Below are 27,631 nucleotides of genomic sequence, written 5' to 3'. Positions count from 1 at the left end.
GGGGAAGTGGATTTCCCAGTGTTTTCCACAGAACAACAAACTGTTCACTGGCTGTGCTAATATCCTCCTTCAAACCCTACAGTTTCAAAGACCCTGAAATATCAAGGTGGCCAGGTCTTGCCTTGCACGTAAACTTTCTTCATCTCAGGTTATCATCATGACTCTATGTCCTTAAGAGTCTCTTTTTCCTCAATAATTTCATTTTGACAGTATTTCTTAGCTATCGCTCATGTGAATTATAGATATTAGAAATCGATTGTCATGTTATTGTAACAATACATACATATTGTGTAATGGTGGAATTAGAAGGTCATCCAGTAAGGCAAATGCCAGCATCCGATAAACTAAGTATTTTGTTCAGTCTTGCTTAAATGTTAGCTCCTGTTAACCGAGCCAGAGCAATCAAATGACATTGGATATCAGCAATAAAAATTGCCTGCTCCACAGCAATAAAGAACCCCCAGTCATCCATGTGTTGGTTCATGTCATTCATCAGAACAGTCACCACAGGCGTGCAGGCACATGTCGGTAATCAATAACCCATCAGTGACTCAGCAGAAGCTGGTGAGATCTGTGCAGTCACTGACCTATTTTCTTTTTTATGCCAAGCTGCTCCACCTTTAATATTACCAAGCAGTCACCTACGCAGGCCTACGCTTTAAGGTACAGTAACGTTTGCTTTCAGTAGAAATCATTCGCATTTCCGTGGTGCCGAGAGGCTGCATCCCGGATGCGATTTGCACTGCGCTCTGCAGCGAGCGGATCCATCCTGCCCGAGACGAGGCAGAGCAGGAGCAGGAGCAGGAGCAGGAGCAGGAGCCGGGGAACGGGAACGTGACCAGCAGCACTAGGTGCGAGGAGGCGAGGCGGCTGTTGCGCGGCCTGAGTAAACTGCGGGGACATCGCATCTGCTTTCGGCAGAAGTGCCTCGAAACCTTCTCAAGCCACACAGCCCTAAATCCTTCGGGAGGATCCGGTTTCCTGGGGCCATTCCTAGGGGTGTCATCGAGCGGGCATCATCAAACTGTTGCCCTCTCTGGCCCCTCCGGCCGGACCCTGCAGGGATGCTGCCGTTCATGGGGGATGCGCTGGGGAAAGGGGGAGGAAAAAATACCAGAGTTTATTGAAAAGAGGGCGGAGCAGCCCCCCGGCCGAGCCCCGCCGGTGCGCGGGCAGCCGCCCCGGGCCCCCCCCCCCGGGAGCGAGGGCCGGGTCCGCCCCCGGCGCCGTGCGGCTGCAGCCCCGCTCCGGGCGGGCACGGCGGCCCTGCACGCCCGCCCCCCGCCGGCCCTCGGCCGCCATACTGCGGGGCAACCCAAACTTGTTACACGCGGGCAGCAACTCCTCCTCCCGCCGCCGCCCTGCCCCCGCCGGCGCGGGGAGGAGGGGGCTGCGCCGGCCCAGCCTGCTGCGGGGAAGGCGCCGAGGCGGGCGGGGGCCGGGGCGAAGGCAGCGCCGCGGACCCCGCAGGTAGGAGCGCCCGGCGGGGCGGGCTGCGCGCCGCCCGGGGCCGGGGGAGGCGGCGGCGGCGGCGGGGGAGGGGTGGTGGCGGCGGCGGCGGCGCTGGCGGCAGAGGCAGGGGCAGGGGCAGAGGCAGAGCGGCCGCGCCGGGGCCAGCGTCTGGCCGTGCCCGCCGCGCCTCCTCCCGCCGAGGTGGGTGCGGGGGCTGCCGGAGCGGCGGGGCTGGGGTCAGCACCGCGGCGGGGGCCGGGCGGGCGGGCGGTGCCGGCGCACCTGCAGAGCGGGACCTCCCGCCCGGCGGGGCCGAGCCCGAGCTGCGGAGAGGGGGCGCGGGCGGCGGCGGCGAGGGGGGACCCGGCGCGGGCGGCGAGAGCCCCCGCCGGCGGCGCGATCGGAGCGGGGCGGAGAGGAGGAGCCTTCCGCAGCAAATGAGCGAGGGCTGGCAGGTTTATAAATGGGCTTTTTCTCCCACCACCCCCAAGCCCCGCTGACTGGCGGCAGCTCGCTGTCTGCCCGCCCGCGGCGGCTCCCCATGGTGCGTCCCGGTGCGGCGGGCCGGTGCTCGGGCCCCCGCCGCCGGTCCTGGCTGCACCTGCCGCGGCGGCGGGGCTGGGCGAGGGCCGGGGGCACTCCCGGGGATGGTGAACACGGATGCGAGGTGTTTTCGCCCAGCCGGGGAGCGGCCCGGTCGCTTCCAAGTGCCAGCCCAGGTTGCCATTAATGTGTCTGGGCACCTCGGGAAGGCTGCTGCCTGCTGGAGCCGCGGTCCCTTGCTCAGCGAATAGCAGGACGCCGTACTGGGTGCTTGCTGTTGGGCAAGTGGCTGCATATGTTTTGAAGAGCTATTATATGCTGTTTTATTTTTCAGCGGTCAGGAGAGTTTAAATCAGGTCTGCACAGAGGTGCTGAGTTTGCAAGGGATGGGTAAAGCGACATAGGAGTTTCCTGTCTATTCCTATCTGCCGTGCAGCTGATTATAAGCGGTTGTCTTCTCTGCTGCTTTGTGGAGGTGTGGGCTGTTTGGTGGTGTTTTCTGCGTATACGAAACCACGCAGCATCGGTGTTCAAGGGAGAAGGAGTGAGTGGGTGAATGCAGTGATAGTTACTTACTGTTGCAGCTCGTCTCTCTCTATTATGTGAGTGCCATTAGCAGGGAGGGGAACAGGAGCTTGTTCCTGGCCCTGGTGTGGGAGGGAACCTGGTGGATCTGCAGGTTGAAGGGCTTTTTCATGCCTGCTCTTTGGTTTCGTGCTGAAACACTTCCCTGCCGTCGTCTTACCTCCTGTCTTTATTACCACCTACTGCTTGCAAGGAGATACTTCAGCTGAAAAAGGTGAAACATTAGCTCTAAGTCTGTGACACCCAAGTATTTCTAGTAGGCTCTGGAAATCTATGTGGTTGTAAAGCCTCTTTTTTAATTAAAATACCTACAGTAATTAGCCGGAGGCTGTTGACTGCTTTATGACCATCAGGCTCAGAAATAGCTACTGATCTCATACTCCCTTTTGGATACCTATACGGAGGTTTTGTTAGAGAACTGTTTAATGATTTCTTTTATTAGAAAGAGTGCGAGCTTAGGCAGTTATGCAAGTGCAGCTAAAGGAAGCCCTGCTGCTTGCGTGGCTGTGGGATGGCGTGCGCGGGGCCATGCTGGAGTGGGAGTATCGCTTACAGACTGGGTTAGAAAGGGGCATTGTCAGAGAGAGAACCGAGTAGCTTGTGTAGGGTGAAATGCTCTATGTACCACGTTCCCTGCTGTGCAGGGAATTGCATGAGTACAGTGCGACTGGGATGAGCGGGCTGTGGACAGGCACTGGTTCTTTCTGGTAGCAGGGATGAGGCGCAGGCGGCTCTTTTCCACTGAAAGCAAATGAGTGGCAAGGGAATAGGTTTCTACGTGTATGTTCATCAAGGAAAAAAAAAGAAAGCTTTGCAAATGTGGAGCTGCATTGACAGATGAAGTCTGTCTCTGCTGGGATTTCTTGGCCTAGAGAGCAAATAATTCACCCCCCACCCCCAAAAAGCAATTATTCTGTGTACACTTTGTGGTGGTCAGGATTTGCTACAGAGTCTGCTGACAAAAGCTGCTTGCAGTCATACCTACCAAAATAGGTCTATAGCTGTTCTGTTTTGTTTTTTAAAGAAACAAAAGGCACTGTAGCTGGTGGGGAGGGCGGCAGCTCCTTCCACAGCGAGTGAAGCATTTGATGTCAGTGTTTGGTGTGAGTGGATTTATTCAAAACTATAAGACTGATTCATAGATTTTTCTGGACCTTGTAAGTACGGGTGTGCCTGGAGACATCGTTTAATGTGCTGTGTTGCCCTCTCTTTGCTGGTGTTATGATTCAGTCCCCTCTCCTCCCCCCAACATAAACAGCTATTACATTAAACACTTGATAACCTTTTGTTAACCTGCTTGCATGGATGCAGCTGTGCCCTGCCAAAAGCATGTGGCTTTATACCACTTAGAGGTCCTGCAAGAAGGAGAGATGATCTGGATGCCCTGGTGCTTCTCTTGCTGGCCTGCCTCCTGAGCAGCTGAGCTTCAGTGTTACCCGCTTTGTGCAACCTTTTACTGGGGAGGAGCTGGCAACCTCTCGAGAGGATCTGTAATCTGCCTAGGGCCACTTGGCTGGAGTTGGAGGCTGCACTGTGCTTGCTCTGCTGCGCACTCTTGCGCTTGCTCCCAGCCATCTTAAGGGGTGCATGTTGAATGAACGTTATGATGTTAAAGTATGTTCTCTTGGATGTTTTCTTGCAGTGAAGTAAGTGGAGGTCTCTTTCAGTTATGCCAAAAGGAATTCTTGATCTGAGCTGCTACCACTCGATCCAGTACTTGCATATGCCACCTGGTTTGCAAAAGGTGTTGGATAAATTGGTAGATGGTTGTGCCTTACTCTGATTCTAAAGGTGATGATCTGAAGTGGGGCTCTTAAGTAACTGGAAATAACTATGTTAAAAATGCTCCAAGATTTTATGCTATCTCTGAACTCCTCAAATGTTTTGTTTGAGTTTTTGGTTTCTCTGGAAAAAATGGAATCTCAAGCGACAGTTGATGCAATTTTGTAGATGATAAGAAAAGAAAGTATTTTCCCTGAATGCTCAGGGATGAGGTTCTTTGTCCCAGTTTTTGCTGTGCAAAGATAACTTGAAATGACTTGTGACAGGGAAGGAAAGATGTAATTGCTAAGGTTGACTAACATTTCTCGTAAGCCTTCAGTGCTTCCAAGTGTTGGATCTTGTAAATATTCATATTATTCTATTATTTAAATGAGTTGAAAAGTAGTTTCTGAAAGTGCGTGACCGTGAAAGTCTTATTCATTAATGGATGCTGATCTACTAATACTTCGCACTAAACTGATGTTTAATTGCTTGTAGACATGACTGAGATAATTTTTCACAATGTTTTACTTTAAGAAAAATGCATGAAACAGTAATATATTCCAGGTAGCATGTGACAATAAGGATGGAGACTTAAAAGTGACAACAAGAAGAAGCAAAGCAGGTCATAAACTTTCCAGAGTTACCCTTTAAAGGTCCCCTTTTTTTACACCTTTATATAAATTACTATGTTGAAAGTTTAAAATGAGAATTCAGATTTTCATTATTGTGGTAATACTAAACAGTTTTGGGGTGTTCTTTGTTGTGCCTAATACTCAGCTGCTGTGTGCTGTGTTTAGTTAGCTGAAGAAAGGTGTGCCCGGTTGGGATGTTGTATAATAAATAAGGAGTTGGGAAGTGCTTTTGGCTGTTTTATTTGATTTTTTTCTTTCCCTGAAGCTTTCCCTCTCCTCCTGTCTAACTGGTCATTTCTCTGATGATAAAGCAGCATTTTATTAAGGCCTTCTTCATCTGGCTTTGCATAGTCTTGTGCTTGAGTGTCTAGGCAGATAGGTGGAAGTGTATCGAAAAGAGTGAGGAAGGTCCCACTTGTTTTACTGGGGTCTTGAGTTTCAGGAAGATGAAGTGGCTGCAGAGTTGCTTTTTCAGTGTAGCACACAACTGGTTCTGTACCAAGAGGAGGCTGTGAATGCTGAAAGGATGCTGCTGCAGCTGCCATTTGGGGGGTTGACTCAATGGTGCGTTGATGTAGCTGTAACAGGCTGGGTGGAAGCTGTTTTAACTGTTTTCCCTCTGAGATGAGGGTTTCATCTTTGTTTCTCGGATGAGTTAATGAAAGGAAAGAAAATGACTTCTTGTCTTCCCACAACTGTTCAGTTACAAACCAAAAGTAGCACCTCATATTTCAGGCTAATGTGTGCCATCATCTTATATGGTGAAGTTGCAGGCAGGTCTTGCTGTCCAGAACTGGATTAACAAGGTCTTGCATTTAATTGTGTTCTGGCCAAAAGGCTTTTATGTTCTGTCTTTTATCTACCTGTAAAGTTCCAGGGATGTAAAGGGCTGCTCAGCTTTCTGGCTGGAGGTATTGCTGCAGCCTGCCTTCACTACGAGGGAGGTTAGTACCTGTAGTAAGAAGGGTGTTGGGCTCCTCTTCTGCTAACCTTGGGTGTCCGGGAGCCACTCTTTTCCCTCCTGCTCCCCGCCTTGCCAGGCTGTGCTGCAGCAAGCTTCTGGGTACATGAACACATTTCTGAAAATGGCATGAGTAAATAAGAAGAAACTTATTTTTGGTACTGTTAGCACTTTTTTATGATGGGATGGAGGGAGAAGAAAGAAAAGACTTTTTTTCAATGAGGGGGCATGCATGTTTTTTGTAGTACTGCGACTCAGGCTTCTGACAAGTAAGTGTTTTAAAGCACCAAGCAGCAGACTTTACTTCAAGAGTATGTTCTTACAGTGCCTGAGGGGGAAACAAAACAGATGGCAAATTCATAAAAATGTCAAATTAATAAAAACTTGGACTATAGATGTGAGCAGATAAGGAACTTTTTAAAGTATAGTAAGTAAAGTGAAGCCCATGTATCACGTTTAGAACAAGTTTGTAGTAATCTAGAAATAATACCCATTTTCCTGTCTTTCCCTCCTCTTCTACCTATTTCTTTTTCTCTCTGTTCATGTACAGCAGTGAACTCATAATCCACCAGGCATTTTCTGCATTGATCCTCTTAAAAAATTAGCATTAGCCTATATATGAGGCAGACCAAAGAGGATTGAATGCTGTGCTGCAAAATTAGTACCTCTTGGCCTCATTGCACGGACAGGCAGGTTGCATTTCACTTGTTGCCTCTCTCTGAAGAATGCTTTTGGTGCTGTGGTATGGCATGGGCTTGAGGGGAGAACAGGTGATCATGCATTGCGAGGAGCTTGCTTTGTATGTTCCTGTGCACGATTGTGCATGCTGAGCAGATGTGTACGTGATTGAGCACTTACATGAAACGTATGGAATTAGCAGACTGGGAAATCGTGACGTCCTTAATGCATCTGATTACTCAACTGAGCTGGGAGGCAGAAGAGGATATGCAAAGCAGGGGAAAGTTTATGGAGACAGGCGTTTCTGCTGGGAAAGCAGGCAGGAGAGTAGAAAATTCTGCAAACTGTATTAGCCCTTTGCTGGTATGCAAGAGAGACCAGCTGGTGACTGGAAGCTAAAGCAGGTCTAACGTGACTGCAGCGAGGTGAGACAGAATGGGGAGGCTGGTGTTCTGTGCTTGAATACGGCCTGCCAGGTCCGGACAGATTTGCATGCATTGCAAATGCCAGAGAGGGGGGAAAAAGGGGAAAAATGCATGAAACGTGATTATAGTTCCTGCTTTGTTCAAGAGTAGTTTTCAAGGGCAGGCTTTAACTGTGTTTCTGCTGAGTTTTTCCTCTTTCCCCCAATATAAAGCAGGCATTCTCCTTGCCCCAGATGATTTTTATATGTATGGTTTTTATATGTATACGCTTGGTTGTGCTTGGGTTTGGTTTTTTTTTTCATAAACAAATGATGCTCTATGAACTTTGTCATTGCATATACAAAGAGATGCATAGAAAAGTGGAGGCTATATATATATATATTTAAAGAATGTCTTTGTTCTCATTTGCGCTGAAAGAGATTATGTGTTATGGTTGTTTGTTACTGGAAAAACAATGCAGGATGTAGGGAAGAGACCTAGAGATGTGAAAGTTCTTGGATTTGTATCGGAATTCTCTCTCAGTCTAAACCTGCTGTGTTTTGGGGAGAATGGAAACATATAGACTTTTTTTTTTTTTAAACAAAGTGCGCTATGAATTTATACCTTAAATCAGGTTGTTGAGGTTGTGCTTGGCTTTGCTTAGGTTTGTTGCAGTTAAACTCCCAAGTCTGAAATACTTCAGAAGGAGCTAGCTGTCTCTTACATTGTTTAGTGTAAAGTAGCTTGGTCAAAGTTTGTGTGAGGAACAAAGTTTGTGACACTAAATTTGGTAATTTATCTCTGTAAAATGCATTATTGTAACTTCCCAGTTTGCAAGTTGTCTCTTGTGACAGTAGGAGAAAATAAACCTGCTGTGCCTTGTGGTGTTGGGGAGTGTCATATGCACGTGGGTAACACTGGTATGTTCTCTGGAGTTATAGTAACTTTTAGGTATTGATATAATATTTTACAGATACCTTTCCCTGTGCTTTTACCTCATCCAGTAATGCTTGAATTTATTCAGAAGCCATTTATTAAATCACATTTAAGAAATAAAATCCCAGTTATTAACGCAAGCAGAACACTTGCTGTTCAGTGGAACCAGCTGAGATTCTTCTCACTCACCGGAGGACGAGAGGAAGGCAGAGTTTGTGCAAAAAGGCTATACCTTTCATTGGACCAACTGATATAATTGGTAAAGTGACAGGAATATAGACAGGCTTTTGGACAATCAATCTTTTCTGAACCTAATCTAATAAAATATTTATCATCCTTCCCTGTAAGTCCCATCTTGGATGTTCTTGGTAGGCTCTGTAATTCTTGTCAGGCATTGTAGTGTGGGCTGTGAGATATTTCTGTGTGTAATTCTGTATTTAATTGGAGTATGGTAAGAGTGATCTGCAAAGCATTTACAAGTGGAGGAGTGTTCTGCACACAGAAGTTAGTAGCCAGGCCCTGACCTTGCTAGCAGCTGTGTGTGGATGGAGCATAGCTGAGGTTGGGGATGTGCCTGCAGAGGTTTACCTGTAGGACAGGGGCCCTACACAAGCATACTGTCCTGATGTCTCAAAAAACAACAAAAAAAATTAAAAATATTTGCTATAGTAACAGGGCACTAATGCTTGAATTGGTCATTTTGCATACAGAAGTCTGCTGGAGCAATGCTGTGTTGAAAGCTTTTTTCTTCTCCCACGTTTCTGTTGTTTCTTTTAACAAAAAGTGCGTAAAACGGCCAGAGGCAAGAAATTATGCATTCCTGTTTTCACTCAGCAATTGCATAATTACTAAGGATTTGCAAGAGATGCATATGTATGGACACACAGATCCCCTTCCGTATTTGGCTGCAGATGTACCCTACCTGAAGGGTCCATTTGTCAGAAAATTAGTCGTCCATCAGAACTGTAGGTGCAAAGAAAATAAATACTTTTGATAGAACTAATATTCCGCACCTGTCCCCCCCCAAGAACCCCAAACAAAAACAAATTCTGCAGAGCCACTAAAAATTATCTGTCTCTTGCTCAGGAGTAAGAATTACTTTTTTTTTTTTAATTAACCTGTTAAAATCTAGTGTTACTTAGATGAGAGAATGGCTGCCTTTTTCTTGAAATTATTGGGGTTGTTAAAAATCTGCAGTTACATGTTTAGATGCTTGGCCTTACTGAAATAACTTTACTATTCAGTTGAATCTGACTAGGTTTTTACTTCAAGTGTCAGGGAAATTGATAAACTGCCTTGAAAGGTCATCCTGATTATCTACAAGGTAAGTGAGATGTATAATGGCCTTTTCATTTCACTTCTTTTGCACAGGATTTAGTTGTGAGGGATTGTATGATAAGTATGTAAGATAGACCTTTTCTTAGGCTTAAGAGCTTTCCTCTGTGCAATTCTATCTCCCCAAAGAATGAATGAATGAATTAATTAAATAAAACCCCAACCCATATGTATACATTCACAGCATATTAATTGTTTAACATATTTGACTAGTTATTTTCATTGAGGGTAGATACTACTGAAATAGTGTTGTCTTCAAATACACAAATAAATAAATCTAAGTGTATCTTGAATCTCATATTTTATATGTCTAAGGGATTTATTCTTGCAGTGGCAGAGGGTGTATGGCATAAATCTGTTTCATACAAACACATGGCTGTGTAAATTAAATGTGTGTATTTTAAAGCTAAAATTAGTATTTTCTCACAGAATTAAGATTCCGATAAGGAGACATTCTCCAGTGGTTGAATTTGCCTATTTGGAATTGATTTTTTTTTTTTTTTAAAAAGGCTCTGCTTGCATCTGCCCTGAAATGGGCCTCCTATGTGCATAAATTGATTGTGCATCAAATGGTACACGCTGATATTCAGAAATTCCACTGAGGTTTTTAAGAACTTCTTTTTCCAGCTTTAGCACTGACAGCCACCAGGGGAAAAAGTGACCATTATTCAGAACCTGTCTTCTGTTGTCTGATTTAATTGTTGGCTTTTATCAGAGCTCAGTTCCTGTCGCTGCATGTCTGGCTCTGTTTTTCTTCATAGCTACGCCTTCATCATCTGGAATAGGATGTAGATTTATTATGTCAATTGCTTTGGAAAAAGGAATTTCTCAACAGATTATGAAACGATGCTTTTGATCAGGTGAAGCGTCTGATGGCCTTTGCATTCTCTGGTTTCTGCTTAGTGTTTGCCAAGAAGCTCGTACAGATTGAAGACCAATTTGCCGCTGTATGAAGGATGGTGCAGAAATAGGTCTGGGAGCATGTCCAGGGGGAGGGGTGAGTGCGCAGAAAATCACTTGAGCAGGGGTAGTTAATGTTTGTCTGCGGAAGGTGAATGGAGTCAGCTGTGCTAATTTCTATGCAATAAATGGGCTTTGGGAGTCAAAGGTGTTAATGTGACCCTGTCATTACACGGAGGCTGTAGTGAAGGGAGCTTTGAGGTTCCCACAGAGGGATCTTGGCCTGCATATTTCCATGGCAACCGCCATCACTTAAACATTTATAACCTTTGATTAAAGATACAAAAAGGAGGGGAAAAGCTTTTAAATGTTACAAATGTAAAGCTTTAACTAGGTCTTTCATTTTAACAATATCCCTTATTTACATTCCTTGGAGTGTGGAGGTTTTATAAGGAACACAGCTGTCTCTTCCCCATTTGGTAGACTTTGAGATGAGATTTCGGGGTAAATGTGATGTTCTGGAGATAGCTACCTGACTTTGATCATAGCTGCACTGCACTGACATCACTCCACCAATTTAGTTGCTATTTATTTACATTAGTGTATTTTGAACCAAAATTATACTTGAAGTCTCTTATGCAAGGAGATTTGTGTCTCTGATAAAAGGGTTTGAGGAAAACAACTAATTCTGTGTTGAATAAAACTTATTTTTGAAGAGGAGGAACATGAGATATACCCTAAATTAAAGTCTCTTAAGCAGTATAATGACTGATACACAAAAGGGAGAGCAAGCTGTTCCTGCAGAAACTGAGGCTTGCTGTTGGCTTGCAAACTATGTGGAAGGGCATGTTTATGCTTGGTGCATCTTCCCATCCCTCCTTCCTCTCCCCCACGTGTGTATTCATTAAAATATTTTACTTCATGCTATGGTGGCCAGGTAGCAGTGCTGTGAAAGAAAGGCTCTCCGTTCAGGTCAGGTATTCTCATGTCTAATGCTCAGGTGCAGCATGTTATGCTTTCTGGGAGTTTCTCACTGCTGGAAAGCAGTGGAGTTCTGGAAGCAAATTTGATAGTCTTCCATTATATTTTTCTGCTTTCTTTTTAATCTTGGTCCCCGTCCCCGCCCCCCGGTGTTTTTTTTTCCTCCCCTATTTATTTTTTTTGCCACCTGCCACTCTTTTTGAATCATCCTTGGGGAGATGGAGGAAGTACTGAATGTGCTAGTGGATTTCATGGTTATGTTACCGAAAGTTGAGCCGTAATTTCAGGACTAGCACAGTGGGAGCTCTGAAGAGGGATGAAATAAAGCTGTGTTTCTTCTGTACCTTTGCTTTGGGCAGCTGAAATTTGGTTTTGCTTTCTACTAATCAGTACTGACTGTAGGTGAGGGCAGAAGTGGTATGGCTGGCTCGGTGAGAGAACATCACAGGTGTAAAGGGCTGTTTTGCGAGGACTGCATGCTCCAGCATTTCACCATCACTTCTTTTCTTTCCAAAGGAAGAGATGTATAGATACTGCTAAGACTAATAGCTGGTGTTTGCTAGTTTAAATGGACAGGGCTGGCTACGGTTGCCAACACAGAGAGTTTTACTGCTACAGATGTATTGTTCCATACGAATTTCTAAGGCCGAGCACACTGTATGATTGTTAGTAGCCTCATGTGCTGCTTCTGCTGGGACTGTGGAGGGGCCTTCGTGCTGCTCTGGTACAAGCCCTTGACATTCCTCAAGAAAGTTTTTAGTACTGAAAGACCTGGTTGGTTACAGTGGAAAGTTCATAACAAGTATGCAAACACGACTGGAAAGTTCATGATACTAGGATATTTATAAGGATGTCCTCCATTACAGAAGAGACAGAAAGGAAAATAAAAGTTGAAGGAAAAATGAAAGGGCATTGTGAAATACTTGTTTTTCTTCCAGGCTAGCTGTGGATATTGATGCTGTTACTAATCCATGCAATTTTGGGTTGGGAATGATTTTCAGTAGCTGTTGTGATATGAGTAAGTACTTCTGTCTGCCCTGTGAAATATGAGAAATAACTTTTCTGGTGACATGTTGCCTGCTTGGGATCTAAACATGCCTTTGAAAAGCAGCAGCATGCAGAGGTCATCCTGATGTCAGGGCTATATGTCAAATGGACTTCTTCACATAGTTACAGCATTTCTCACTGTTTTAATGAATCAGAAAGGTAGGGTTTGGGATTTGTAAATTTTTTTTTTAATAGTCAGAGGATGAAAGCTATACAGCTCAGTTTCAGGAAACAGCCCAAGGTGTCCTCTGTGTTGAAATGTGCATGTACTAGTATGGGCAGCTTGATATTACTTATTCTTGTGTTGCATTTTGCATGCTTCCTTTTAGTATACTGAAATGTTTGTAATCCAGTGCACGTTTTATAACAGCGATGTCATCATGAAATGGTTTGGCTCATTTACAAGGATTGTGAATGCACGGGTGTTACTAGTGTTAAGACAACTCAGAGCTGTGTTTTTATGTTCTGCAAATTTAGAAGATGCTGTGCTTCAGAGTGATTCCCCCCCCTCTTTTCTTCTTGTCTGAGTTCCTTACTCCACTTTTCCCTTTCTACCTTTAAAATGACTACCCATTCTTAGTTTTTTTACATACCATCAGCCATTCTGCAGCTAAAGTGGCTTTTTGTGAAAGTTCTTGATTAATCCTTGTTGTTTCCTTTCTGGAGATGCGTAGGTGGAGGAGCTTTGTAATGAGAGGAGCGTGGTTACTGCTGGCGTCTTGCAAGGAGAAGAGGTTGAAGACTTGTACAGGCGTCAGGGCACTTGCTGGGTGACGCGGGTCCCTTGAATGACAGCATCCCCAAAGGGCTGGGTTTGGGGAGTAGCTGTGTGGCAGGGTGGCAGACTCAAACCCTCTGAGGGCATTTGTGGGCTCAGCTAATGGCCTGTGCTGGTGGCAGGTCAGCGATGAAGCTGGTCTTACCTTCTGGTAGAAGTTTACTCCCTAAGTGAACGAATTAGTGTTTTGAAAAAGAACGGTGGTTTGGCATGGGGGATATAACAACTCAAGTTGACCCACTAGCAAGCTGGAAAGGAAGGAAAGCTCTAAGTTTTGTAAGCCAACTGAAAAATGCGCACCAGGATATGAATGCGGACAACATAAAGACCTATCTGAGAATGGAATCTCTGGAGTTAGTAGTGGAGGTGTTTTGCCATCAGCAAGGCACTTCTGTTTTCAGCCTGGTGAGCATGTGTCTGAGAGAGGACCTTGGCCCTAGTCAGGGGTCGGCTCCAGAGAGAGGTGTCTCAATCAGTATGCTTTCAGTTCCTTAAAAGTAAGGATTTCTTTGGCTGAGCTCCTTTTTGGTTGCTGAGGTATGAGGTATTGTTTTGGCAACTTCTGTTTTTAACCAGAGTTGAACAACTGCATTTTGAGGCTGAAGCAACTACTGGATCAAGTTGCCTTACCACCCGAACACAAGACATTATGCGAGTGTATCCAGGTACACCCATGAAGAAGGGCTGTCATTTGTCTTCAGATGGAAGAACGCTCAGTGCAACGCCAGAGTCACAAACCCCCTTTCTAAGGTGGTTTTGTTCTTGTGGTTACTTACGAGAGAAGGAAAGCCGTGAGGTTTCCGTCAGCTGCTGCGATGGGGAGGGAGAGCACTCCCATACCTGTCGTACGGTGTGGGGAGTGGATTGGGTCAGCGCTGGAGGAAGGAAAACCACCTTTGATAGCTTGCTTCTGTATAGTTTACAACTAAGATTTTAACTGATATTTCAGGGTCCTGAAAACTTGTTTAGGAGCTTTGTGAGGGTTTATGTCCTCTTTCATCACTGAGGGAATAACAACGAGCAAGCTCCAGATAAATAATATTAGAAACTTCCCAAAAGGCAGATAGAGATGCATAGAGGTGGGGAACCGAGTTGTCAAAAATTAATGCTCTTGAAAGCGCATGTTGAAGTTTGAAGATGGGTACATAAAGTGTGGGACAGACCCTGATGATCTGAGCATGCATCTCCAGCGGGGCGGGTGCTGCAGCAGCTCTGAACTTGTGCGTTCAGCCTGTGCTGTTTGGGGGGCCTTGGTGATTGGTTCGTCCAGATCCTGTAGTGTCTGGATAAAGCTCAGCTGGAATAGATATGTACACAGGAGATAATATTGTGCCCTTTGTTCAGAATTTGCATGTTTTTTTGTTGGCTTCTGAAAAATTTTTAATGGTTTCACTGAAATGAGCAGTGTGGATTTTTAATGTAGAACTTTCATTACAGCCAATAGCACTGTGCAAATGTTTGTTTAGATGTCCATGTAGGGTTGTGATTGCTGCAGTGACTTCAAGAGTTCTTCAGATGTGATCAAATTACTGTAGTAGGCTTTTTTGAGACCCTCCTTGTGGTGTTGAAATCCTTTGTGATTACAGGAGTTTAAGATGTTCGCGCCTTGAGTTTTAAGACTTTATACACTTCAAAATTGTAAATGTGGCATCAATACTGAGATGTTATATTTATTTATCCAGCCAAGATGCTATATTTAGTTATCCAGGCAATTATGTTATTACTTTTTTCTTTACACATTGACACTTGTGAGTGTTCCTTCTCTTCACAGACAGAGGAACCTTTGGTTAGGGTAAAAATTAATCAAATATTGACAGTAAAGCCATAGGCATTTTATAGGCCATACTATCTAATACTGGCATACATTAAGATTCTTATGGGAAGCAAGGAAAAAAAGTTTTATTGCTGAGATACTGATGATAATGATGCCTGTTGATTTCAGCATTCGAAGAGGAAAAATACAGAGTTTTGAGCCACTGTGTTTATTTCAGCAAGTCATTTTTTGAAAATGTATTGATGGAATTATTTGTACTGTTGTAAGCCAGGACAATGTCAGGTGGGTACTGCCTGTACTGGAACAAGCAACTTTATTGTTTCCTGAATCACCCTGAGTATAAGAATGTGAAGACCAAAACTGTAATAAAACCAGATGATTATTTCTTTTCACTCAGAGAAAAGCTGTAGCTAAAATTCAGTTTAATTCTTGGCATTTCATTTCCTTTACTTCAAAGCATTGGATAAAAACATAGTTGGTACTTTGCTATTAAAGACAAGTATATTCCATAGGACTTAGAATTCAGGCTTCATTAAAATTAAAACCACTTTAGCCTAAATTTTAATATCAAACTGTTTAGATATTTACATGAGTAGAGGAAAGTTGATATTTTAGTTAATTTTTAGTGACTAGTATATGTAGGTTATGTAAATCAGGTCATATGTGTAGCATTTGTAACACCTAGGACAAAGAAGAATTGTACATAAACTTTGCTTTTTGGCTGCCTAAAATTCCTAATGCTAGCGGGTACAACAACGTACCATAGCTGTCTGTTCTTTTTGCAAATTATGTGCTACGGATAGCCACATTGGCACAGATTTTCCAGACTCGTCACCCTGAACCAACAGTGGGACGCATGCCAAAGGGTTAAGTGTGTAGAGTAAGAGGCAGAGCATGCGATACCCAGCACAGCACCAGCAGTTTTACCAGCAGTGTAATGATTGTCTTTTCTGGGGCTTTGTTATGATTGGTAAAAGTTTGTGCAACAATCCTTCAAAACCCTGTATTTATATTACTTTCAGCGCTTGGGTTTGTGGCAGAGGGGAGGGAGTGGGAGGGTGAAAGCTGTTCGCTTTCATAAAATGCACAGCAAAAGGCAGAATTCAGCAGAGGCTCTGCCTCTTTAGCCCGGCTGTCAGCCAGTGGGCTACTCACAGGAGTAAAGTACTTATGCTTTTTTCGGGATAGGGCTTTGTGGCAGGTGGAAATTGGAGTTCACTGAAACAGCTGAGCGTTTGCTGCAGTGGTTGTGGAATGCTTCCGGACTTTGGCTGTAACCCACTGCTTAGCTCTTTGGCAGGAGGACAGAGCAATCTGGTCCAGAGCCTGAGGTCAGCTACTCAGGCTTTTACGTCTCAGAGTTGTGTGGAACAGCCTAGCTCTGAAGTTGGTAAAGGGGAAGAAACCATGATAGCAGTGAAGATCAGTAATGAAGCTTTACGCTTCTTGTTGTGGACATCTGCAGAGTCGAAAATGTGTTTGTGAGCTTTAATGCGTGTTAACAGCTATCTTCGTACCCGGGGGTCATGTAGACGTGCATCATAAAGCAATACATTGATTAATCAAGGAAGTGTTGTAGTGTGAACAGGAAACTGTTAAAAACATGGGCTTTTCAGTAGCACTTCCCCTTCCCTGTCTCAGCTCTGTCTGCTGAAATAATGCAGTTTATTTGCTTCTCACCTTCAATGTTTTAAGCACTCAGCAAAACCTGCCTGTAGTGAAGCGTTTTGCATCTGCTTACATTGCCGCTGTGTTTTTTCCACTTCTTAAATTTCTTAACATGCCTATGATCATTTTAAGGTTATAAAGCACTTATTTCAGATCTCCCAAAGCAAGGACTGCTTGCTCCATTTTCAAAACTCCTTGCTTTACTTCTAATATCTAATTACACTTGCTTTTCAAAGTTTGTGTGAAGAGGTTTAAAGGTTTCTGTGTGGCTGTGACGTGGGATGGACCAAAGGCAGTTTAATCTTCTATAGTTGATGAAAATACCAGCTTTTAAAAAGTGTTTGGGGAGCAGAGAAGAAGAAAAGCTGAAATTTAACTGAATCTTTGAGAGGTTGTGGAGGAGGATGTGGAGGCTCCTGAATCTTTCATCCCCACAATGAAACGCTGTCTAATACAACCAAAGTAGGTAGTTCCCTTTGTGTGGAGAGCAGGGACTTGTGGGTTGAGAAAGGACAGTGTTTGTCACTCCCTCAATTACGGATTTTCCATTTCCTGCAAAAATCTGAAGCTGCTAGGCTCAAGTGTAATTGATGGTTTTACAGTACTACCAGGTCTGTTGTATTGTGGTGGCATTCAGGGGCCCCAAGCAGAGCTTTGGTGTGTGAAGAGTTTATGGTATACACACATGTGGGAGACGTGGTCCTTTCCTTGGGAAGTGTACAGCACAGTTTGAAACAAGAAGAAGGTGAGTCTCTTGAAGGAGGAGAAGCAGAATTTGGAAGACTTGGGTTAAAGATACCTTGTACAGTCCTGCTGCATCTGGTCATTGAGCTGTGCCTTTGGCTGTTGTATCCGAAAATGATTTCCTGTTAAGTCTCACTGTGAGTGTGGATCTCAAACACATGGGGGAGAAAAAGGAAAGTTGATATTTTATTTAATTTTTAGTGACTAGTATATGTAGGTTATGTAAATCATGTCATATGTGTACCATTTCTAACACCTAGGACAAAGAAGAATTGTACATAAACTTTGTTTTTTGGCTGCCTAAAATTCCTAATGCTAGCGGGTACAAAAAAGGGGATGGTAGCTGTTAGTTTACTGAATAAGCTGCTGAGTGAAATGGGCAGGGAAGGTGAGAGTCTGCCACGGGTCCGAGCTGTGGCTCGGTGTCAGACTTCAAGAGCGGGTAACTAGCAAGGGGGCAGAGTTGGGAAGGATGGAAAAATGGATAAAAAGAAACAATTATGGGATTTAAGTGTCCTTACAGAAAAGATGATTTTGGTGGCTCTTTGAGGATGAAGACGGGGAGGATCATGTCTAGATTTTCTTTTTCAAGTAAAAGTGTGATGTAGGGAAGAGAAGGTGACTTGTTTTGAAGAAACGTACCTGTGCAGTTTCCAGATGCTTGATGTTTCATTCTGGAGTGAAACTACTGCATGCGTTACTGATGTGATGAAAGCTGAAATTTGTATTATTCCGATTCACACATTTCCTTGGTCTACCCACTGCAAGTGTATTAGCAAAGCCCACGAGCATGTGTTTTCTCTCCATCTCTCCAGTTGATTGAGAAATAGATACCTAGTTTTCTTTTCTAAGGTATTCATGCAGAGAGGTAAATTAATCTGACTTTGTAAATCTAGTGTAATTTTACTGGTATCCTTCCTCTGCCAGGGCAGGAGAGCTTGCAGACCTACTACTGCTTCTTACCCTGTTCACACTGTGATAAAAATGTAAAGATAACACAATTGATTATTGCTTGCATATATGTATCTAGGCATACCAAAAGCATTGTGAGTTCATTTCTACAGATGGATTTTTCCCTGAGGTTTGTATGCAGGCTGCACTGATTGATCCTTGGCAATAGCTATATTGATAAGCTAAGTCCTAATAGGCAGCTGGTGTAGTAGTGTGAAGTGGGTTTTTGGAGGGCGACCTTATTGGAATATGGTTCTCATTAGGGGAGAGCACCACATTTAAAATCATTTTAGTTCTTGATGTTGCAGTACTGCCTTGTGGAGACGGTGGGATTACTCCAGGGAGAAGGTGGAAGTGCCTCACATCACTCAGCTGTCCTCCTGCTGATTAAGGAGTGACACTGTCCGAGATGCCGTTGGGAGGCAGGCAATTATTTTCAGCTGAAGAGATGTTAACCAAGAACTGAAGCCTTAGGGGAGGAAAGGGTGAGCAGGGCTGGAGAGGGAGGGGGGCACCCACAAAATATGTCGCGTTTATTTTGCTGCTTCTAAGTATTGGGCTTCTGTAGCAAGCTTTCACCATTTGCATGGTGAGGCATTTAGTGCTTGCGGCTGACTCTGCGCAGAGCTAAGTGTTCTCTGTTTCATATTCTTATTTTTACGCTTGCTTAAATATAAAACAACTTAGTGCTAATTTGCATCCTGCTGTATAGTTAGTGAGACCAGCACAGTTGCTTTTTATTCTTGCTACTCTTTTCAGATAGTATTGGGTTTTTTGTTTTGTTTTTGTTTTCATATTGATCCAAAATCTACTTTTAAGCAGGAAAGGGATTTATATCCAGCAAGCTGCTGCCATGCAGTCATTATTTTTGTGGCAGGCTCATTACCTGATGACAAAATTCAGGCCATTGCATACTGCTCAAGGCAACATTTTGCTACGGTCTTTGTAAGAGAGCTGTGAGAACAGCCATGCAGCTTGGGTTGCAGGTAAGAAATTAATTTTTTAGATATTTTGTAAGGCACCATAAGTCAAAAGCTCATTTAAAGGTTTGTTTTTATCAAGTAAATTAGTGACAATAGGGAATAACTTAGTAGCAGCAGAAAATAATTGTCTTTACTTGCAAAATGCTGTGATCTAGGCAACAAATGAGAGAGGTTTATGTAGTGTTGTCACCGTTGACTGACTGATCTCATTACATCATAACTAACAATGAAGCTGTTTGAATTACTCAGCAGATTGAGATTTCTTAAACTGACTGTGAGTCATATTGCCTATTTGGAGAGGAATTGTAAATGATCTTATGTTTATGCCTACATTGGAGAGGGATCTCTTTCTCTGACTAGTCTTCTTAACTTCTGTAATAGCCTTGGTCCAGCTTGAGAGTACTCAGATGTACACACGTAGGTGTAGTCCCCACAAACAGCAATGCCTGAGCCAGTGCCTCAGTGTTGTGATACAGTGTTGTGAACTGTTGGGAAGCTGTCTTTTTTTGTTGGTAGATCGTATATAGATACTGTATGTCTTCTGTTGCCATACAGCTGAAATACGAAGAACTAACAAAAAACCCCTTTGATGGGTGTATTGTGTAAATTGTAGCTGAACAGGCAGCTGCTTTGTGAGCATTCAAAATTGTAGTTTGAAGCTTGAGATCTATTTGGAAGACATCAGACTTTGAAGTGGTCTGTATTAGTGTATACAGAATAATCTGTGTTTATATAAGTAACTGGCAGTTGAATATCAGTATTTTTCTCCCAAAGAACAGCTATGCTGAAGTTAGAAGAATAAGGGGGGGGGTGGTGGTGGCAGGAACAGGGACAGACCTCAGTGTGGTTGTGTTCGGGAAGGTACTAACAGTTTTTCTGGTTATTGCTATTAAATCATGCTGATGCTTTTGGTTTTTATTAAAACTTAGGGTATGTGTTGCCTAACTAGTATATGCTTTTTCTGTTTTTGCTCTTTTTAAATTTAACTGCACCTTGATTATCAGCATCACTGAAGCTCGCTTGAATAAACGAACGAAACTCACTCCACACAAATCCAAAATCAGTAGGGTGGTGTTTGCAAATATGTGCAAAGCAAAAGGCAAACCAAGAATAAAATGTGCCTTTTAGGAGACATCAGAATAATCTTTTATGCTTCTAAAAGTTCTGTTTTCCTTAATAACAAGAATCTATTAAATATTGAAAGGATGCCGTTACATTTTAATGACATTGATGCTTTGTCTAATAAGAAACAGAGAAAACAAAAGGAGAGGGGAATTTGTGAGCATTTTGAGAAGCTAAGACTTTAAGCAGAAACTTGCCTTATGTTCAATTAACTGTGTTTTGTTGTTTGATTTTTTTTTAACCTGTTGGAACGTTTCATGACTTTGGCAAGGTCTAAGGGTACCTATTAATTCTTAACCAATTTTTTTGCTGAATTCTGTCAGGAAAAGAAAGAACTGTCACTAAGGAAAAAAAAGGTGGATCACAAGAAACGAACCTTTCTCACTTTGAGTTGCTTTGTGGTGGCTAGGCATGTAGTGCTGTCTGAGGCTTGATGTGTTGAAATGACTTTTCCCCTACTATTAAAAAAAAAATACATGCGTGTATATATTTATATCCTGGGAGATGAGCAGATAGCAGACAAAAGAGGAGCCGAGGATGTAGAGCGCAGAATGGGGAAGGCTTCTACAGTAAATACGATCATGGCGCAGGCAGAATCAGATATCTCTCTTGAGGTCCACCTTTGTTGAGAAGGGATTTTTTCCTGAAAAACGTTGCGACTGAGTAAGTGGTGCCATGGGTCCGGGCGCAGCGAGTGCAGGACGGGTGCTGGTGGCAGAGCAGCATTTGGCCTGGAGGTGGTAGGTCCTTCAGAAAGAGCTGGCCGCAGCAGGCTTTTTTCTTGGCTTTGGTTTGGCTTTCGGGGCTGCTGGGAAATGAGGTTTATTTTTGTGGGTGCGGGTGGCTTTTCTCTGTCCTCAGCCTGAGTGATTCGAGAGGGTGGTCCCATCTGTCAGTGGGAGAGGCGTGTGATACAGACCTGCTTTTTTCCTGAATGGCCGAAAACTGACGCATGGTGTAATTTTGGGGAATGGTAAGGTGATACTTCTGATCCAGAGTAGCTGGATCAGAGTAGTCTGTCTTTGGTGTCTCGCTCTGCGGTTGGTGCTGCTCTCCCTATCTTCTGTCGGAGTATGTAGCTATGTCTGCTCCCCCCCCCCGCCCCATCAGATGCCATGCGACTGATGTCTGGTGTAACTCACCTTTCTAGGGCCTGGTTTATTAACGCACTTCAGTACAGACTATTCTGCCTTTGCTTTTGTACCTGTCCCTTACATTGTAATGAGCTTTCCCCTGAGCTTTGCAGGCGCTGGAAGCCAGGGGCAAAGGTGCCAGTGCTGCGGAGTGGCTCAGCAGGTCTTCTGCTGACCTGGTGGCAGTGGCTGCTGCTGTGGGAGCCTCGCCGGGGCTCCTGCCTGCCTGCTGCCTCTTCTGCCAGCCTGCCTACGGACTGCCGCCCGGTGACTGCAGGCACCCAAACGGGCTGTTACAGAGGCTTCACAAAGGGACCAGCTGGACTGCCCAGAGTGTCAAGGAGTGAGCCGCAAGGAGAAACGAGAGCGTTCCTCACGTTAAAGTTGTGTCCCCTTCCACTGCTTCTCTCTCCTTACACAAAGCACGTTTTGCTGGGGCTTTTTTTTTTTTAAACACACAAACCCTTGTATTTGCAAAGTATTTTTCATGATGCAATTTTTGTTTGTGTACTAAGAATTACTGCTTTCTAGCGGCAGAGTTGTGCTGCAAGTGTAAGCTGAAGAAGTGTAGTTGCAGATTTGGAGTGGACAGTGTTCAGATTTCCTTTTTCATTATTCTGTCAAGAGCTAAATGGTTAAAACAAGAGAGGTTTCCGCTTCCTGTATCAGTTGACTGCATGTTTTTCTTACTAATGAAATGTGGCTAATGAAGCAGTTGGCATCTGCTATGAGAGAGGGTGAATGGGAGAGGGAAATATCAAAGATCAGTTTTATGACTTTGCTTTGTAGACCAGCTATTTAACATAGTGCAGTAAAACTTAGCAATTTTGGCAATTCAGAACGATCCTGGCAGTTTCACATTGTTTTATTGCATGAACAAAGTAGCTATTGTTCTTCTGGTTGTTGCTGGTTGCTGTTTGCCTTCATCAGTGTAAAGTAAGGTCCACAAGAACTGCTGTGAAACTAATGATCTCTTTTGAAAGAATCACAAACGTTTGGGATTAGTCCGGCATTGCTTCAGCGGCGTGAACAAGGACCAGATGGGGACGTGTAGCGCAGCATGCCAGAGCAGGAGCCAGTGGTGCATGCTGGCTTTCGCAGTTAAAATGGCCTGTAAAAATAATGCTGACAAATTTGCCCCATTGCATTAGCTTCCAGAGATGCAAACAATCAAGAGGCTTGGGGAGGGCTGCAATGGCTGAAGTGCCACAATTTGTTTGGCCTCTGGGAAAGCCACGGCATAACCAAATACAAAATGAAGAGGTTAGTTTTTAAATGTTTTATGGGACTTTGGGTAATAGCCTCATGACCGTGAAATTAAGTTATGTGGATAACATAAATCTGCAGTTTGAATCTTACAACCAGGACGAACATTTTCAAAAAGCTTAATAAAGTAAGGTGCTTAAATTTGCCTGAAAGACCAAAATAAAATGAGGGCATAACCTGACTTTCACGCCTGTTACATTTTTCTCCTTTTACATTAAATGTTGCTTTAAACTTTAAAGGCATCGGTCAATTAAAAAAGTATGTACCTTTCTAAAATGCCTTTTTTTACAAAAATAAATATAAATAATTCTATTACTTTATTAATATCTATTATAGTAGCTAATGTATAATATATACTAATATACATTATTATAAGTAATTATAGTAATTACGTTATTAATCATGTAAATACAAATTTTCTTGTCTGGAAATCTAGTGGAGGACAGGATCCTGAAGGGCCCTGTTTGCTTGAAGTTCAAATGTTATTCTGAGGACGCATGAGGAACTTGGAGAAGAAATAACAAGTTATACCTGTTTCTTTGATTTGAGAAGCTACTAGTTACAAGCTCAGGAATCTTACAGCTCTTATTATAGGATCTGCCACCTTGCTTTGGTTTTGTGGGTGACAGAAGCAGACGAAGTATTTCAGGAAGTAGTCAAGAATGGAGAAGGGAGGCTGCCTGAGCTCCGTTCCAACTGATCAGGTTTTGTCCATCTTCCTGGGTGACGGGGATTAATTATTTCCTGAAGGGACTACCTGTGCCTTCAGAGGCTTGAGGCTTGCAGGGCTCCTGGGGAATACGTTTTAACTGCACGTTAAGAGTAGCACTTCCACACCAGGCACTAGATCAGTGGTCCTGCTCTGCTTGAGAATTTGCAGTCTTGTGGAGGGAAAGACTGATGGGGGAAGAAGGATCCTGTCGTTGTGCTGGCACATGCTCTTGACTTCAGTCTGGCGGATGATTTTCAGAGTGATGGGTTCTGCTAGTGCATTTTCAGTAACCCTTCAGCCCATGTGTCTTCATCAGGGTAGTAACAGTGGGAGCACAAATGCATTGGCCAAGTGATAATTTGGGCAGAGATGTGTGGTACCAAGAGGGATGAGAAGAGTTCCTCCAAACCATGTTGCTCCATAGGCAAAACAGCACATACTGCTGCTCTCGTTTTGCTCCAGACTGTCCTGGATGGCTTCAGATCCTGTGTCAAGTTTTAAGAGAAAGTTTTCTTGAGGTCTGGCACACATGCAGAACACACAATGTCTTGAGGATGAAATTTACCTTCCCATTAATTTCACTTTACAGTCTATCACTTTCCTGGCCTATGATGAGGTTTTTCTCCACATGGGACTTCTCGTGAAGGTTCTTAATTATCATGCAATTTGGGGAGTTCCCTTTGCGTTACCTTCAGCTGATGTTCTGTCAGTGTACTTACATTGTAATTCATATTGTGTTATAATTGCTCTTTATGAATTACACCTGCACTATGCTAGAGGTTATCTAGAAATTCAAGTGTAGCACAATGTAAGCATAACATATGAAATACATGTGTATTGAGACATTTCCTTTACATTAGCATGAAATGCCTCTGTTAAATATGCAAAAATATGCAGAGAGAACATTTGTAATTATGCCATGCAAGGTTGAAGGAGTTAATATGGAGAACTTGCATTGAAATGATTCATGGCAGATACGAGCAGACTTGGAGGAGTGTGGTTTTGTGAAGGAGACTTTTTAAAATCTAGGTGGGGTTTTTCAAAGCTGTTTATACAACCAAAGAGAAATTGAGAAGATTTATTTCAAAATAATTTTCAGATAGGTGACTGAGTAGAGCTTTGCTCTGTAATGACTAGATGTTATGTTTCCAAAGCACGTATGTACTGATGCTTGAGTTTAGCTTCCAACTTGGTAATGGGTTGGGCAGAGTCATAATCAGAAAAATCTGTGCTGTAATGATGAATCTTTTTTTTTTTTGTGGAAAAATAGCAAAATGTATTCAAAACAGCCAGAAGACTGATGGCTGCCTTGATCCTTGTAGCCTCTCTGAGGTATATGCAGGAAGTCTTTCTGAGCACTGCATGGGATCATGAGGTTTTGTTTTTCTAAGGGAGTAGCACTTGGAGCAGCAGGCAGTGGGGTGGGTTGCTGCCCTGAAAAGGGGTTATGCTGCAGAGCCATGCGTGCTACTGCTGTAGCTGTGCTGCAGCTTTCATTGCTTCTGGAGCTTGTAGCTCAAGATATTCAGCAAATATTCAGCTCAATATTCAGCAAAAATGTAAAAGTTAGGAAGAATCTTGATAAAGCCAGGCTAACATATTGGGAAAACTTGTCTTGCATCACTCCAGAATTACAGCAGCTGGTATCCTGCCTGCCCCTTCAGTGTCCCCTCTCTTGGCTGAGACAGAGGGTGGTGAGGTGGGGTGGTGAGCTTCATCTCCTCTGAGGTGAAAAGATAACCTGATGAAAAAGGTAACCCAGTACTTCCCTGAAAAAAAGCAAATTAAAGGTGTTACCTTAGCCCCTGAGTAACATGGACCTCTGGAATGACTGGGTGAAATTCTGTACTGAGCCCTGGAGTTTGTCCACTACTCTCATTTTCCCCATCTGGAAAACGGATCTCTCCTTATTTTGTTTCTAATGATTGCAAATCCCCCATGACATCTTATTTCCTATGGTTAATTACTCTTCACCTTGAGAGCCTGCACATTTTATTGTTGATCTTCAGTTTCTGTCCACGGGATCTTTTCAGTACTTTATTAAATGAAAGACCATGCTGCTATTCAGTATCACCTTCTCCACTAAACATGATAAGCTCTAAGTTGCTTGCATGTTGCTTAGACTGTAATAAGTGTTTTATTTTCCTTAAGCAAATGGTTTACTGTTGAAAGTGTTGATCTCTGTGTTTGGAAGTGTGTATAAATGTCTCTTGTTTCTAGTGTTAAAATTCCAGAATATAGTGTTGCAAAGCTGGAAGTCTTCAAATACTGTAAAATGAGGTTATAGGAAAGAATAAATGACTGAGCAAAATCAGTAATAAATCTTGGTTGTCTTTTTTCTGTTGACTTGTTCAATGTTTTAAATACAGTGCTAAGTAGCTCACCACCTAAAAGCACAGTCCTAGAACAATCAACCTGATTATTTGGTTTTAAGGAAATAATTAATTTTGCTGCTGTTACCTTTCTGTGAGAAGGTTGGAGGGAAGGATGGATGATTGTGTTATTGAGTGGACTAGTTAAATAACCTAGGCTATTTACACTGTAACTAATACTAATGCCAAATAACTCTGGGAATGAATTTGTTTTTCCTTAGTGTGAATAGAGAGCTATAGTAGTTGCATGCTATATTAAACATGAAAACAGTGCTTAAATACAGGTGGAGTAAGAATTTCTGAACCAGCAAGTGCAGCAAAACTTGAATTAAGCTTCTTGTTCAGTTAATTGTATGTTGGTAAATGTATACTAACCTGTGGGCTGGAGCCACGTGGTCTGCTGCCTCTCCTCCCTGTAAAAATAAAAGCAACGTGTACCTTCAGCAAACTCGGCCCATGTCTGCTTTAAGTCCTGCTTTTGCTAGCAAGGGGGAAGGGGCTGTTTTAAAGAAAAACCCAGCCCCAAGGGGAACAGCAGTTGACCTGCAATGGGCAGCAGAGGCTCGAGGCAGCATGCTGCAGTTGGCAGCCTGTGTGCTGGTTGGAGTCAGGATTTGGGTCCCCAAAGATGTGAGGTGGGGCAAAAGCTGCTTGGTGCATTGCCTATATGGATGCTTTGGCAGTGAAGTAGACCCAGCAGCCAAAGTCCTAATTCTGGAGCAATAACCTTTTATTCAGTTTTCCTGTAATATTTATTTTAGTATAGGGAACAGTTGCTCTGCTCCTGGTGTCTTTTTATTTTATTTTTTTTTAATTGATCTTATCTTGAAGTGTGTTTCTGAACCTGGGACCAACCTTAGTTAGTTCTTGAAAAGCTTTGCAGAGAAGTATGTATAGAATCAATTCAGGAGGAGGAAACCATTGCTAGCAGTTGTGTGAAACTGTTCATGCAGATGATGCTGACTTGCAATGAAAACATCCACTCCTGTATTAGTACCCTTAACTTCATGATGCTGATGTGCTTAAGTGGTGATTCTCACGAGATCTACGTATGCAGTCTCAAGTGTCCGCCTCCACAGCAGCTTTTTGTGACAGCCTATTTTTCAGCGCAATTTACCTTGATGTTGAAGTCAAACCCTACTCGAGTAGGGCTTTCTGTTGAAAAGGGTATTTTAGCTATCTTATCATAAGGTTTACAAAAGAATTGCATTTAATTGCTCACAGTGAAGTGCTCACCCCTCCCCACTTGCACACACTCTGCCCATGAAACGTGTTAATCCCCTCCTGCCCTCCCCCCATTGAAGAAGCCTGATACATTTCCTTTTGCATTAGTTAGGCCTTCTGGGAAATACATGCAGAAATAAAAGGCTTTTCTATAGCCCTTTCTCCCTCAGGAATGCATAGAAAGCAGGTCCTTGGATCTGGTCCACAAACTTGAAACTTGATTTTGGGGGGGGGGGGGGGAATCTATAATCCTATACACATGTTACTGAGAGAGTCCTAATTAAAAACTGAGGAAGAGGTATAGGATCTCATAAGATCTCATGGTACTTAAAAAAAGTCCCTTATTTGCAATCTGTATGATGTGCTGAGGTTTGTCTCCAAAGCAGGTATTTAAAACTCTTAGCTTTGTGACCTTTGTTCTTCACCTTTATTAGCAGTGTGTACCCAGTCTACGTAGAAGAGGCTTATTTTGTTTACAAAGATTACTCGAGTACAGTGATGGTTTCTCAACTATCAATAGTACTCAGACATTTTACCTTAACTGTAGCAGGAAATGTGCCTTTGCCTTGGAATAACTATTTGTGCATACTAATTACACATGCATGAAAACCCATGAGAAAAGGTACTGCAGGTTTTTACAGTGATATCGCTATATTGATAACTGATATCAGTACGGTACCACAGGC

At 43.3% G+C, this 27,631-nt stretch overlaps 1 protein-coding gene across 2 annotated transcripts in view; it reads left to right on the top strand.

The window, feature by feature from the left end:
* Positions 1 to 1,254: 1,254 nt before the first annotated feature.
* SEMA4D (semaphorin 4D) overlaps positions 1,255 to 27,631 on the top strand; it is an 87,995-nt gene continuing 61,618 nt past the window's right edge. For both annotated transcript variants that reach the window (XM_072859557.1, XM_072859556.1), the window contains exon 1: positions 1,255 to 1,470. The gene's annotated coding sequence lies outside the window, so the exon portion shown is untranslated. The remainder of the gene's footprint in view (positions 1,471 to 27,631) is intronic.

Source organism: Ciconia boyciana, chromosome 4, assembly GCF_034638445.1.
Source record: "Ciconia boyciana chromosome 4, ASM3463844v1, whole genome shotgun sequence".
Classification (NCBI taxonomy): Eukaryota; Metazoa; Chordata; class Aves; order Ciconiiformes; family Ciconiidae; genus Ciconia; species Ciconia boyciana.
The sequence above is the reverse complement of the archived record's forward strand: the minus strand, read 5'-3'. Positions and strand labels throughout refer to the sequence as shown.